Consider the following 14928-nt stretch of genomic DNA (forward strand, 5'->3'; position numbering starts at 1 on the left):
GCAGGAATCTCCATGGACGATGATGTTCGCAGATGACATTGTGATCTGTAGTGAGAGTAGGGAGCAGGTGGAGGAGAGCCTGGAGAGGTGGAGGTATGTACTGGAGAGAAGAGGAATGAAAGTCAGTAGGAGGAAGACGGAATACATATGTGTGAATGAGAGAGAGGACAGTGGAATGGTGAGGATGCAAGGAGTAGAGGTGATGAAGGTGGATGAGTTTAAATACTTGGGGTCAACTGTCCAAAGTAATGGGGAGTGCAGGAGAGAGGTGAAGAAGAGAGAGCAGGCAGGGTGGAGTGGGTGGAGAAGAGTGTCAGGAGTGATGTGTGACAGAAGGGTACCAGCAAGAGTTAAAGGGAAGGTTTACAAGATGGTGGTGAGACCAGCTATGTTGTATGGTTTGGAGACAGTGGCACTGATGAAAAGACAGGAGGTGGAGCTGGAGGTGGCAGAGATGAAGATGATAAGATTTTCACTGGGAGTGATGAAGAAGGACAGGATTAGGAACGAGTATATTAGAGGGACAGCTCAGGTTGGACGGTTTGGAGACAAAGCAAGAGAGACAAGATGGAGATGGTTTGGACATGTGTGGAGGAGAGATGCTGGGTATACTGGGAGAAGGATGCTGAATATGGAGCTGCCAGGGAAGAGGAGAAGAGGAAGGCCAAAGAGGAGGTTTATGGAGGTGGTGAGGGAGGACATGCAGGTGGCTGGTGGGACAGAGGAAGATGCAGAGGACAGGAAGAGATGGAAACAGATGATCCGCTGTGGCGCCCCCTAACGGGAGCAGCTGAAAGTAGTAGTAGATATAGGCTGTACTTATAGGCTGTACTTATAGGCTGTCCAGGTGCCACACACAGCAGTGGCATCTGGACAGCAGCTGGAGGTGCCATGTAGTGCCACAACAACTGGACACTACGTCCTCTTGTTCTGCTGCTAGTTTGGTTACTTTTGGGCTTTTAGAATGAGAAAATCCAATATTCATTGCTGCACCATTGATTAGCTTTAGCTCGCGCCAAATCTCTCCCCAAGTTTGACAATTGGCATTGTTTATCTGACCCCGACCCGACGTGATGACGTCATGTCAGATCAGAGGAATGAACTAAATTCACGGATTTGAAACATTAACTTTAAAACAAATGTTCAGATAGTCCATAGCCAACTATTTACACACGTGTTCCACCCCTTGTCAAAAGGGGGTGCTGCAGCACCCTCAGCACCCCCCTCCCTCCCCGCTCCCATGGCATCTTCCTGAGGGAAAAGCTTGAATTTCACCGTGCGCTGTCTGTGATTTGTGGAGGGCATCATGTCCTGCAAGTGCTGTGTTTGAAAATGAATTAAAAAAAGTGCTCCAGTTCCGTTTCAGTGGAGAAGGGAGAGGGACACACACACACACACACACACACACACACACACACACACACACACACACACACACACACACACACACACACACACACACACACACACACAAAGCAATGAATATTTCACAGGCTGGAGTGTTGAGCGACATCCCAGGTGACACTCAGGTGTTTATGGAGCTTATCAGGGAGCCATCGCCTCCCCAGGCCAGCAAGGCCAGCGGTGTGGCGGACTGCTTATCAGCCACATACTGGTGAGGTCCCCCGTTACCTCCATGCTGGCTAGATCGGAACAGTCAGAGAGACATTATGCTGGAAACTGAACAGATAAGTGCCCCTTTCTGAAACGAAGCAGTGCTGTTGAGGTTCGGCTCTGCACGTCCTGGATTAGAAAGAGGTTTCTCGGGGAGGCGGTGTACCTGAGAGGCCCTGCTGAGAGGCCCTGCTGAGAGGCCCTGCTGACTCACTGGAGGAGAGCCGTGCACTTTTGGACCAACACAGAAAATCTCAACATAGTGTTGTGAAGGAGATGCCAGGGAACTCATCGGGTCTCCCAAATGTTTAATTCTTAATGTGTACTACTCTGAGAACACACACACACACACACACACACACACACACACACACACACACACACACACACACACACACACACACACACACACACACACACACACACACACACACACACATGCACACACACACACAAGCTCAAACATGCAAAAGGTGGGCATAGTTAAAATGAAGTGAGCACATGAGAAATGCAGTGGTGTACTGTGATCCTCCTTCCTTCAACACACCTTCATGACTTCCTTTCAGGAACGAACTGTGAAAACCATATGTAGATCACAACTCAAACCCTGCATAGATCACAACTCAAACCCTGCATAGATCACAACTCAAACCCTGCATAGATCACAACTCAAACCCTGCATAGATCACAACTCAAACCCTGCATAGATCACAACTCAAACCCTGCATAGATCACAACTCAAACCCTGCATAGATCACAACTCAAACCCTGCATAGATCACAACTCAAACCCTGCATAGATCACAACTCAAACCCTGCATAGATCACAACTCAAACCCTGCATAGATCACAACTCAAACCCTGCATAGATCACAACTCAAACCCTGCATAGATCACAACTTAAACCCTGCATAGATCACAACTTAAACCCTGCATAGATCACAGTTTAAACCTCGTATAGAGCACAACTCAAACCCTGCATAGATCACAACTCAAACCCTGTATAGATCACAACTCAAACCCTGCATAGATCACAACTCAAACCCTGCATAGATCACAACTCAAACCCTGTATAGATCACAACTTAAACCCTATATAGATCACAACTTAAACCCTATATAGATCACAACTCAAACCCTGCATAGATCACAACTTAAATCCTGCATAGATCACAACTCAAACCCTGTATAGATCACAACTTAAACCCTATATAGATCACAATTTAAACCTCGTATAGATCACAAACTTAAACCTCGTATAGAACACAACTCAAACCCTGCATAGATCACAACTCAAACCCTGTATAGATCACTACTCAAACCCTGCATAGATCACAACTTAAACCCTGTATACACTCACTGGCCACTTTATTAGGCACACCTGTCCAACTGCTCGTTAACGCAAATTTTCTAATCAGCCAATCACATGGCAGCAACTCAATGCATTTAGGCATGTAGACATGGTCAAGACGATCTGCTGCAGTTCAAACCGAGCATCAGAATGGGGAAGAGGGGTGATTTAAGTGACTTTGAACGTGGCATGGTTGTTGGTGCCAGACGGGCTGGTCTGAGTATTTCAGAAACTGCTGAACTACTGGGATTTTCACGCACAACCATCTCTAGGGTTTACAGAGAATGGTCCGAAAAAGAGAAAATATCCAGTGAGCGGCAGTTCTGTGGGCGAAAATGCCTTGTTGATGCCAGAGGTCAGAGGAGAATGGCCAGACTGGTTCGAGCTGATAGAAAGGCAACAGTAACTCAAATAACCACTCATTACAACCGAGGTATGCAGAAGAGGATCTCTGAACGCACAACACGTTGAACCTTGAGGCAGATGGGCTACAGCAACAGAAGACCACACCGGGTGCCACTCCTGTCAGCTAAGAACAGGAAACTGAGGCTACAATTCGCACAGGCTCACCAAAATTGGACAATAGAAGATTGGAAAAACGTTGCCTGGTCTGATGAGTCTCGATTTCTGCTGCGACATTCGGATGGTAGGGTCAGAATTTGGCGTCAACAACATGAAAGCATGGATCCATCCTGCCTTGTATCAACGGTTCAGGCTGGTGGTGGTGGTGGTGTAATGGTGTGGGGGATATTTTCTTGGCACACTTTGGGCCCCTTAGTACCAATTGAGCATCGTGTCAACGCCACAGCCTACCTGAGTATTGTTGCTGACCATGTCCATCCCTTTATGACCACAGTGTTCCCATCTTCTGATGGCTACTTCCAGCAGGATAACGCACCATGTCATAAAGGTCGAATCATCTCAGACTGGTTTCTTGAACATGACAATGAGTTCACTGTGCTCAAATGGCCTCCACAGTCACCAGATCTCAATCCAATAGAGCACCTTTGGGATGTGGTGGACCGGGAGATTCGCATCATGGATGTGCAGCCGACAAATCTGCAGCAACTGCGTGATGCTGTCATGTCAATATGGACCAAACTCTCTGAGGAATGTTTCCAGTACCTTGTTGAATCTATGCCATGAAGGATTAAGGCAGTTCTGAAGGCAAAAGGGGGTCCAACCCGGTACTAGCAAGGTGTACCTAATAAAGTGGCCAGTGAGTGTAGATCACAACTCAAACCCTGTATAGATCACAACTTAAACCCTATATACACTCACCGGCCACTTTATTAGGCACACCTGTCCAACTGCTCGTTAACGCAAATTTCTAATTAGCCAATCACATGGCAGCAACTCATTGCATTTAGGCATAGACATGGTCAAGACGATCTGCTGCAGTTCAAACCGAGCATCAGAATGGGGAAGAAAGGTGATTTAAGTGACTTTGAACGTGGCATGGTTGTTGGTGCCAGACAGGCTGGTCTGAGTATTTCAGAAACTGCTGATCTACTGGGATTTTCACGCACAACCATCTCTAGGGTTTACAGAGAATGGTCTGAAAAAGAGAAAATATCCAGTGAGCGGCAGTTCTGTGGGCGAAAATGCCTTGTTGATGCCAGAGGTCAGAGGAGAATGGCCAGACTGGTTCGAGCTGACAGAAAGGCAACAGTAACTCAAATAGCCACTCATTACAACCGAGGTATGCAGAAGAGCATCTCTGAACGCACAACACGTCGAACCTTGAGGCAGATGGGCTACAGCAGCAGAACATCACACCGGGTGCCACTCCTGTCAGCTAAGAACAGGAAACTGAGGCTACAATTCGCACAGGCTCACCAAAATTGGACAATAGAAGATTGGAAAAACGTTGCCTGGTCTGATGAGTCTCGATTTCTGCTGCGACATTCGGATGGTAGGGTCAGAATTTGGCGTCAACAACATGAAAGCATGGATCCATCCTGCCTTGTATCAACGGTTCAGGCTGCTGGTGGTGGTGTAATGGTGTGGGGGATATTTTCTTGGCACACTTTGGGCCCCTTAGTACCAATTGAGCATCGTGTCAACACCACAGCCTACCTGAGTATTGTTGCTGACCATGTCCATCCCTTTATGACCACAGTGTTCCCATCTTCTGATGGCTACTTCCAGCAGGATAACGCGCCATGTCATAAAGCTCGAATCATCTCAGACTGGTTTCTTGAACATGACAATGAGTTCACTGTACTCAAATGGCCTCCACAGACACCAGATCTCAATCCAATAGAGCACCTTTGGGATGTGGTGGACCGGGAGATTCGCATCATGGATGTGCAGCCGACAAATCTGCAGCAACTGCGTGATGCTATCATGTCAATATGGACCAAACTCTCTGAGGAATGTTTCCAGTACCTTGTTGAATCTATGCCACGAAGGATTAAGGCAGTTCTGAAGGCAAAAGGGGGTCCAACCCGGTACTAGCAAGGTGTACCTAATAAAGTGGCCAGTGAGTGTAGATCACAACTTAAACCCCGTATAGAACACAACATGAACCCTGTATAGACCACAATTTAAACCCTATACAGATCACAACTTAACCCTATATAGATCACAATTTAAACCCTATATAGATCACAACTTAAACCCTGTATAGACCACAATTTAAACCCTATACAGATCACAACTTAAACCTATATAGCACACAACTTAACCCCTATATAGATCACAATTTAAACCCTATATAGATCACAACTTAAACCCTGTATAGACCACAATTTAAACCCAATACAGATCACAACTTAAACCTATATAGCACACAACTTAAACCCTATATAGATCACAATTTAAACCCTATATAGATCACAATTTAAACCCTATATAGATCACAACTTAAACCCTGTATAGACCACAATTTAAACCCTATACAGATCACAACTTAAACCTATATAGCACACAACTTAACCCCTATATAGATCACAATTTAAACCCTATATAGATCACAACTTAAACCCTGTATAGACCACAATTTAAACCCAATACAGATCACAACTTAAACCTATATAGCACACAACTTAAACCCTATATAGATCACAATTTAAACCCTATATAGATCACAACTTAAACCCTGTATAGACCACAATTTAAACCCAATACAGATCACAACTTAAACCTATATAGCACACAACGTAAACCCTATATAGCTCACAACTTAAACCCTGTATAGAGCACAACTTAAACCCTGTATAGATCACAATTTAAACCCTGTATAGACCACAATTTAAACCATATATAGATCACAATTTAAGTCCTATACAGATCATAGCTTAAACCTATACAGTTCAAAACTTAAACCCTATAAAGACCAATATTTAAACCCTGTATAGAGCACAACTATATAGATCATAATTTAAACCCTGTACAAATCAAAACTTAAACCCTTTATAGACCAATATTTAAACCCTGTATAGATCACCACTTAAACCCTATATAAAGCACAACGTGAACCCTGTACAGAGCACAATTTTAACCCTGTATAGACCAAAACTTGAACCCTGTACAGATCACAACTTAAACCCTGTATAGATCACAATTTAAACCCTATATAGATCACAGCTTAAACCTTATATAGATCACAATTTAAACCCTGTATAGACCACAATTTAAACCATATATAGATCACAACTTAAACCCTATATAGATCAGAATTTAAACCCTATACAGATCACAACTTCAACCTATATAGCTCACAACTTAAACACTGTATAGATCACAATTTAAAACCTGTATAGATCACAACTTAAACCCTATATAGATAATAATAATAAACTTTATTTGTATAGCACCTTTCATACATAAAATGCAGCTCAACGTGCTTTACATTAAAAACAAGGGAAACGATAAAACTCAACAATACAGATAAAATAATTTAAACTAATAAAACACAGACCTAGGCAAAAAAATAAAACCATAGTATAAGTTAAAACATATGAATAAAAAAAATATAAAGTGGAATTAATTAAAAGCAACAGCATAAAAATGGGTCTTGAGCTGATTCTTAAAACTATCTAGGGACGTTGCTTCTCTTATTTGTTGGGGGAGTCTATTCCAAGCCGTCAGTGCATAAAAACAAAATGCTGCTTCGCCATACTTTGTGTAGTTCATTCTAGGGACATTGAGCAGGCCAGCACCAGAGGATCTAAGAGAGCGGCTCGGAACATCATCAGATAAGCAGTCAGATAGGTATGAGAGTGCTAAACCAGGTGGAGCTTTAAACACAAGTAAAAGAATTTTAAAATCAACCCTCAATGCTACAGCAAGCCAGTGTAAAGATGCTAAAACTGGGGTGTGTTCTCTCACCCAGGTTTTTGTTACGACCCTTGCTGCCACGTTCTGTACTAGTTGCAGCCTATCGATACTTTTTTAGGTAAACCAGTAAGAAGTGCATTGCAATAGTCTAGACGCGAAGAGATAAAAGCATGTGTCACCTTTTTGGCATCTTCCAGGGAGAGGTAGGGTCTAATTCTAGCAATATTTTTAGGTGAAAAAGGCACCCTTTGTAACATTGTTAATATGTGATTTAAAATCCAACTCAGAGTCAGTGATGACACCCAGGTTTTTTACTACAGTCTTATTCTGTACAGCCAGACTTCCTATTCTACTTGATATCAAATTCTCTATGTGCATTAGTACCTATAATGAGAATTTCTGTCTTCGTTCAATTTGAGAAAGTTTTCACTCATCCATTGTTTAATACTAGACAGACAATTCATCAAGGGATTGAGAGCATAGGGGTCATCTGGCACTACAGATAAATATAACGGAGTATCATCAGCATAAAAATTCGAAATTCACTCCATGATCACAGATAATTTTCCCAAGCGGCAGCATGTACAGGCAGAACAATAAAGGACCAAGAATGGAACCCTGCGGAATACCTGAGAAAATTACGTTTGTCCGAGACGCGGTCCGAAAGACTAACAAAATAGCTTCTGCCAGTAAGATAAGTGTAGAACCATGACAGGGCAGTGCCCGAAAGGCCAATCCAATTCTCAAGGCAGTCTATAAGTATATCATGATCGACTGTATCGAAGGCAGCCGTCTGATCAAGGAGCAAAAGAATGGAAACATTTTTATTATCAGCGCTCACTCTGAGATCGTTGACTACTTTTACAAGTGCTGTTTCAACATTGTGTCCTTTCCTAAAACCGGACTGAAATTTATTATGAATCTTGTTTTCATGCAAAAACCCATGCAGTCGTTTATAAAGCGCCTTTTCCAAAATCTTGCCCAGAAAAGGCAGATTAGAAACAGGCCTATAATTGCTCAGCACCGACGGATCAAGATGACTCTTCCTGAGTAAGGGCTTACTAACTGTAGCGGTTTTCAGTGAATCGGGGAAGATCCCCGAGTCCAAAGAACAGTTTACTATATCCGTAGCGGCCCTTGGCATCGAGAAACACGGCGTCGAGTTGGACTGGTACGATTTGATTTCTTCCAGAGTACCGTGAAACCACTAAACACATAACGCAGTATCACGATAACATCCAAGAAGCACCAAGAGTCACACACTTGTCACGTTAGCTTAAAACCATACACACCGTTACAACGAGCGGGCCGACACACGTTCCACAAGGCAAGTCAACACGAAAGAAAACCCGCCACTAATGCAGCGCCACCTACCCCCCCTCCCCCCGCCCGCCACTAATGCAGCGCCACCTGCCTCACCCCCCCCCCGCCACTAATGCAGCGCCACCTCCCCCCCCCGCCACTAATGCAGCGCCACCTCCCCCCGCCACTAATGCAGCGCCACCTCCCCCCGCCCAGCCCGCCACTAATGCAGCGCCACCTCCCCCCCGCCACTAATGCAGCGCCACCTCCCTCCCCCCGCCCGCCACTAATGCAGCGCCACCTCCCGCCCGCCACTAATGCAGCGCCTCCCTCCCCCCGCCCGCCACTAATGCAGCGCCACCCCCCCTCCCCCTCCCCCCACCCCCGCCCCCGACCGCCTAGCGAGGGTCCAAACTGGACGTTGCGGGCTGCACGTTCACAGGCCTCACTGAAGCAACGGCGACAGCTACCCGACTTCGGGCCACAGCGCAGTCGGGGACAGTTGGAAACAAATAACAAATGAAAACACGCTCACATAAAGGTGGTGCTTACACCAACGACTTAAACACAGCACAAGAAACAATGACTTACTTTGAATTTCTCCGCTCTCTTCCTAACATGCTCGGTGCATGACTAGCAAGCGACTTGTAGCAAACTGGCGTGTGACGTCACCATTTAAATGTTCGTTTACCGCCTTCCGGGGTGCGCCAAACCCCGCACCATGAATAGGACATAACACATTTGGAGAAGGCTGGCCACTTACAATATCCAAAACATCCCCAATCAACCTCTCTAAGAGCTCTTTAAAAAAGGCAGTGGGAATTGCATCCAGAGAGCAGTTGGATGACTTGGTCTACAAGATGGTTTTACGAAGTTCCTCTTCACTAATTTTGCAAAAGGACATTTGATTTCCCCGACAGCCATTACTAGCAGTTTGACTGTTTGGATGAACAACATTATTCATGATACCTGCTCGGATATGAATGATTTTATCATCAAAGAATGATGCAAACTCATCACATTTTGATTTAGATGCAGGGCATAACTGCTCATGAGACTGGGGAGGATTTATAAGGTGATCGATTGTGGAGAATAAGACTCTGGAGTTGTTCTGGTTTTCATTTATAATGCCAGAGAAATAAGCCTGCCTTGGGCAGCGCAGAGCTTTGTTATAAACAAATATAGTCTAAAAATCTCACCATGGATTGTAAGCTTACTTTTTCTCCACATTCGCTCTGCTCTATGGCAATCCCTCTTGAGCAAATGTATTTGCTCAATCTTCCAGGGTATTACTGTAGTCTGTGATTTTTTTTCTTAGTTTCCATAGGAGCCACTATGTTGAGAGCTGACTAGTTTAAAGTTGAAGTGGTTAACTTTATCATGCACTGAAGAAATATCAGCTGACAGAGGAAGACTGCGCAGGTGATGAGGGATCTTATTGACTGTAGAAGGACTAAGAAAACGTCTTTTATGATACACGCTGTGTTGTTTTTTGCCAAGACAGAGACAAGCATGTGAAAAAACAAACAGTAGTGATCTGATAAATCAGTATCAACAGTCTTGTCAACAGCAATATTCAGGCCTCTAGCGATCATTGAATCTAGGGTGTGGCCAAGGTTGTGGGATGGCCCAACAACATGTTGAATAAAATCAAAGGAAAGCAGAAGCTGTACAAACTCCACAGCTTTGCCATCCGAGGCATTAGCCACATGCAAATAAAAGTCCTCAGAAATTAGAATTCTGTCATAATTAGTAAAACAAATCAACAGTAGTTCTGATATTTCAGGTAAAAATAAGGCTGTATGCTTTGGGGGCCGATAAATGGTAACCGGTAACACAGAAGACTGACTTTCTAATAAGATCGCCTGATACTGGGTGGATGAGGAACTGCTAGATGCAAGCGCCTACACCCAAAAACCTCTGGGGAAATGGCTGCCAGTCCTCCATGCACCCCTCTTACCCCCACGTATACTAGAGTGGATGAAAGTGTAGTTTGGAGGAGAGGCTTCAGCTAGAAGGGCAGCTCCATTTGAACCAAGCCAAGTTCCTGTTAGAAGAATAAAATCCAGCTTCTCCTCACAGAGGAGCTCGTTTATAGAGAAGGTCTTATTTGTAAGGGCCCTGATATTTCACAGAGCCAGCTTCAGCTTTTATCATGGCTGGGCCTTTCTACAGGGCCAAGGCGTTTCACACGGACCACATAAGACTCTCTGCTCAAAACTCCCTTTGCCCTGTGAGATGCCAGTCTGAATATCACATACTCCATAATGCTTGTGTCATTTAGCCAGGTCCGCACATTCAGCTGTCCGATGCTGTGTGACAGCAGCTGAGCACCAGTTCCGTTTGGGTGGAGGCCATCCTTTTTCAGCAGGAGGGGTCTCGCCCAGAACAGGTCGAAGTTATTTTCAAATTCAAGACCAGTAGCTGTGCAATAGTTTTGTAACCAGTGGTGGAGGGCATAAAGTCTAGACCACCTCTCACGTCCTCTCTGACGGGTAGGGGGGGGGGGGCAGAAACAACAATCTTAACACCCAGGTCTGAAAGGGAAGAAAACTAATTAAGGAAATTAGTTTCTACAACCTCAGACTCACGGTACATGATGTCGTTAGTGCCGACGTGGAGAAGGAAAGCGTGAAGGTTGGGGTGCTTGGCCGGGATGGTAGGGAGCCTCCGGTGTAACTCCATAACCCGGGCACCCGGGAAACAGAGCGTTTTAGAAGGGTCAGCAGACTGGGGCAGGGAGACCTCCCGCACCACAGAGCTGCCGACGGCCAGGGAGGTGGTTAAGGGTCGGTCAATAGGTGGTGGTGGTGGTGGGGGGGGTGATGAGGGGGACAGGCGGAGCGGGGACAGCAGCAGACGTGGCAGGGGGTTGGTGGTGAGGGGGACGGCAGCACCCCACGTCCCGACTGGAACAGCTTGTATTGATGATGGATGAATGGTAGCCCTAGGGTAACGGACCGGACCCTATAGTCGGCTGGTTATCGTTGTCACCTGTGGTGCAGGAGACGCGGGTTCGCGTCCCGGCTGCGGCGATTCCTGCGGTTGCCGCCCGAATTCGCTAGTAGGGAACCAGGAGAGCGTGGCTTCACACCCCGTCCGGTTCTGCTTTTTCGAGTCGGAGTAGGTCGTGATGAAGCTCGGCAGCCTTTTGGCCTGGGGTTCACAAGCTGACGTCGAGCCGGCTGTGGCTCCCGTCTTGCTGCAGCCTTGTGTTCACATCCATGGCAGCCGCCAACAGACTGCCTTTCTAGTCCGGGGACCGGGCAGAGGACTTCAACACAGCCTCTTTAAAAGGAGGCATTACCGCGGGGAGAGCAGCGGACGTCGCCGGAGCGGCAGACGGGTAGCAGCGCTTCCGGTGCCCGCTAATAAACCCGCCGGTTGCGGCCACGGCAGGCGGCTGAGTCCGTACAGCTTTCGAAACGCACAGCCACGGACACTCCAGGGCGACCAAGTCCGTGCAACGACTGATAATCAAACAGAATCCAAAAGGTAGTAGTTGAAAACCATGAAAAGGTTGATACAAGTTAAAAGTAACGCAATGCTGAGGCTAAAAACGGCATGAAAATGTCACTCTATGACAGGCAGCAGTAAAAACACAATGCCGACGACGACACAACGCCAACGCATGCGCAGTTGAGAAACACACCTTAAACCCTGTATAGATCACAATTTAAACCCTGTATAGATCACAACTTAACCCCTATAGATCACAACTTAAACCCTATATTGATCACAATTTAAACCCTATAGAGCACAACTTAAACCCTATAAAGCACACCTTAAACCCTATATAGATCACAATGTAAACCCTATAGAGCACAACTTAAACCCTATAGAGCACAAATTAAACCCTATAGAGCACAACATAAACCCTATAGAGCATACCTTAAACCCTATATAGATCACAATTTAAACCCTATAGAGCACACCTTAAACCCTATATAGATCACAATTTAAACCCTATAGAGCACAACTTAAACCCTATATTGATCACAATTTAAACCCTATAGAGCACAACATAAACCCTATAGAGCACACCTTAAACCCTATATAGATAACAATTTAAACCCTATAGAGCATAACATAAACCCTATAGAGCACAACTTAAACCCTATATTGATCACAATGTAAACCATATATAGATCACAATTTACACCCTATACAGATCACAACTTAAACCCTATATAGCTCACAATTTAAACACAATATAGATCACAACCTGAACCCTGTATAGATCAAATTTAAACCCTGTATAGATCACAACTGTGATATATAGATCACAATTTAAACCCTGTATGGATCACAACTTAAACCCAATATAGATCACAACTTAAACCCTGTATGGCTCACAACTTAAACCCAATATAGATCATAACTTAAACCCAGTATAGATCACAATTTAAACACAATATAGATCACAACTTAAACCCTATATAGATCACAATTTAAACCTGTATAGATCACAATTCAAACCCTGTATAGATCACAACTTAAACCCTATATAGATCACAATTTAAACCCTGAATAGATCACAACTGAAACCCCATATAGATCACAACTTAAACCCCGTATAGATCACAATTTAAACCCTATAGAGCACAACATAAACCCTATAGAGCACACCTTAAACCCTATATAGATCACAATTTAAACCCTATAGAGCATAACATAAACCCTATAGAGCACAACTTAAACCCTATATTGATCACAATGTAAACCCTATAGAGCACAACTTAAACCCTATATAGCTCACAACTTAAACCCAATATACATCTCAACCTAAACCCTATATGTATATCACAACTTAAACCCTATATATTAGCTCACAACTTAAACCCAATATACATCACAACTTAAACGCTATATAGATCACAATTTAAACCCTGTATGGATCACAACTTAAACCCTATAGATCACAACTTAAACCATATAGAGCACAACTTAAACCCTATAGAGCACAACTTAAACCCTATATTGATCACAATTTAAACCCTATAGAGCACAACGTAAACCCTATAGAGCACAAATTAAACCCTATAGAGCATAACTTAAACCCTATATTGATCACAATATAAACCCTGTATAGATCACAACTTAAACCCTATATAGATCGCAATTTACACCCTATATACGTAGATCACAACTTAAACCATATATACATCACAATTTACACCCTATATATATATATCACAACTTAAACCCTATATAGCTCACAATTTAAACACAATATAGGTCACAACTTGAAACCTGTATAGATCACAATTAAAACCCTGTATAGATCACAAGTGTGATATATAGATCACAATTTAAACCCTGTATGGATCACAACGTAAACCCAATATAGATCACAACTTAAACCCTGTATGGCTCACAACTTAAACCCAATACAGATCACAACTTATACCCAATATTGATTACAATTTAAACACAATATAGATCACAACTTAAACCCTATATAGATAACAATTTAAATCCTATATAACTCACAATTTAAATCCTATATAGATCACAACTTAAACCCTATATAACTCACAACTTAAACCTAATATACATCACAACTTGAACCCTGTATAGATCACAACTTAAACCTATATAGATCACAATTTAAACCCTATATAAATCACAACTTAAACCCTATATAGATCACAACTTAATTCCAATATACATCACAACTTAAACCCAATATACATCACAACTTGAACCCTATATAGATCACAACTTAAACCCTGTACAGATCTTAACTTAAACCCTATATAGCTCACAACTTAAATCAAATATACATCACAACTTAAACCTATATAGATCAAAATATAAACCCTGTATAGATCACAACTTAAACCCTATATAAATCACAACTTAAACCCTGTATAGATCTTAGCTTAAACCCTATATAGCTCACAATTTAAACACAATATAGATTACAACTTGACCCCTGTATAGATCACAATTTAAACCCTGTATAGATTACAACTTGACCCCTGTATAGATCACAATTTAAACCCTGTATAGATCACAACTGTGATATATAGATCACAATTTAAACCCTGTATGGATCACAACTTAAACCCAATATAGATCACAACTTAAACCCTGTATGGCTCAAAACTTAAACCCAATATAGATCACAATTTAAACCCTGTATAGATCACAATTTAAACCCTGTACGGATCACAACTGTGATATATAGATCACAATTTAAACCCTGTATAGATCAAAATTTAAACCCTATATAGATCACAACTTAAACCCTATATAGATCATAACTTAATTCCAATATACAGCACAACTTAAACCCAATATACTTCACAACTTGAACCCAATGTAGATCACAACTTAAACCCTGTATAGATCTTAACTTAAACCCTATATAGCT

The sequence above is a fragment of the Lampris incognitus genome, chromosome 11 (genome assembly GCF_029633865.1).
Source record: "Lampris incognitus isolate fLamInc1 chromosome 11, fLamInc1.hap2, whole genome shotgun sequence".
NCBI classification, from domain to species: Eukaryota; Metazoa; Chordata; class Actinopteri; order Lampriformes; family Lampridae; genus Lampris; species Lampris incognitus.